Source organism: Pseudophryne corroboree, chromosome 2 (genome assembly GCF_028390025.1).
Source record: "Pseudophryne corroboree isolate aPseCor3 chromosome 2, aPseCor3.hap2, whole genome shotgun sequence".
NCBI classification, from domain to species: domain Eukaryota; kingdom Metazoa; phylum Chordata; class Amphibia; order Anura; family Myobatrachidae; genus Pseudophryne; species Pseudophryne corroboree.
The window spans coordinates 1,042,213,229-1,042,215,105 of NC_086445.1; the positions used below are offsets into that span (position 1 = coordinate 1,042,213,229).

The following is a 1,877-nucleotide window of genomic DNA, read 5'->3' on the forward strand; positions in this document are numbered from 1 at the left end:
TCGGCATCACCCGACCATTGGCGGGTCCACAGAGCTCGCCTTGCCGAAACTGCCATGGCGTTGGCTCTGGAGCCAAGCAGTCCCACGTCTCTTTGAGCGTCTCTCATATACAAGACTGCGTCCTTAATGTGGCCCAAAGTCAGGACAACGGTATCCTTGTCCAGGGTATCCATGTCAGCCAACAAGATATCTGTCCATGCTGCAACAGCGCTACAGACCCATGCCGATGCTATTGCCGGTTTGAGTAAAGCCCCTGTATGTGCATAAATAGACTTTAAGGTAGTCTCCTGTCTACGATCCGTAGGATCCTTAAGGGCCGCGGTGTCAGGAGACGGTAGCGCCACCTTCTTGGACAGACGCGTTAATGCCTTGTCCACCCTGGGAGAGGATTCCCAACGTACCCTGTCCTTTGCAGGGAAAGGATACGCCATAAGGATCCTCTTGGGAATCTGCAGTTTTTTGTCTGGAGTTTCCCAAGCTTTTTCAAATAATTCGTTCAGTTCATGAGATGGAGGAAACGTTACCTCAGTTTTCTTTTCCTTATACATGCGCACCCTCGTGTCAGGGACAGAGGGGTCATCTGTGATATGTAAAACCTCTTTTATTGCCATAATCATATAATGAATACTTTTGGCCACCTTAGGGTGCAACCTTGCCTCATCGTAGTCGACACTGGAGTCAGAATCCGTGTCGGTATCAGTGTCTACTATTTGTGATAAGGGACGCTTTTGGGACCCTGACGGGCCCTGTGACCCAGCCACATCTGCTGATTGACTCCCTGCTGTTTCCTTGGACTCAGTTTTGTCCATTCTCTTATGTAATAAGGTCACATTAGCATTTAAAATATTCCACATATCATACCAATCATGAGTCGGCGTTGCCGACTGAGACACCACAATGATCTGCTCCACCTCCTCCTTGGATGAGCCTTCCGCTTCAGACATGTCGACACACGCGTACCGACACCCTCACACACAGGGATATATCTATAAGGGGACAGTTCCCCTACCAGGCCCTTTGGAGAGACAGAGGAGTATATACAATTCCGGGCGAATTGCGGCAATTTTTAGCCCATTTTTTAATTCGACACAATTCGACCGTCGAATTCCGGCAGGTGTGTGGCGGAATTCAACATATTCAATAAAAAACGGATTCGACAGTCCCGCTGTCGAAAAACGGCCGATTTGACGGATTTTGATTTGATTTTTAAAAATGTTAAAAAAAACCTGTCAAAAACACGAAATTTTTTTGCGTGGGGTCCCCCCTCCTAAGCATAACCAGCCTCGGGCTCTTTGAGCCGTTCCTGGTTGCCACTAGAATTAGGTCAATACCATATACTTTGCTGGTCACCAGTTAGCAAGGTAAATACGTATATGATAGTGTTGATAGGGCCTGATGCTATTCGGCAGTATGGAAAAACTGGCAGATGAAAGAAGAAAGATCAGTGGTGATACTGCTGTTGGCGTCACATTTCACATAAATAGGAAAATGATTCCTACTTTACAACACCGGGTATTCACAGGAAGTCTCCTCTCCAGGTACTAACCCAGCCCAACGCTGTTTAGCTTCCAAGATTGGACGAGATCGGGCATTGGCAGCATGGTATGATAGTAGAGGAGATATGTGATCTGTATACCAATGAGAGTGCACCTATATAGGAATTTTATAAAAGGGTATAGATAGTAGAAGAAAAAAGGTCCTGAACTCAGCTGTATCTTCATGAAAAATCAAGTAGGGGCTCTTGCAGGACCATGCCCCCAATTCAGACACACGCCTAGCCGAAGCTAATGCCAACAGTGTGACCGCCTTCCAAGTGAGAAACTTGACCTCAACCTCCTGTAGAGGTTCAAACCAATCCGATTGCAAGAACTGCAACA

General features: G+C 46.8%; 1 pseudogene; it reads right to left on the minus strand.

Annotated features, from left to right (window-relative positions):
* Positions 1–1,497: 1,497 nt before the first annotated feature.
* Positions 1,498–1,616, minus strand: LOC135052021 (5S ribosomal RNA; annotated as a pseudogene).
* Positions 1,617–1,877: the final 261 nt, after the last annotated feature.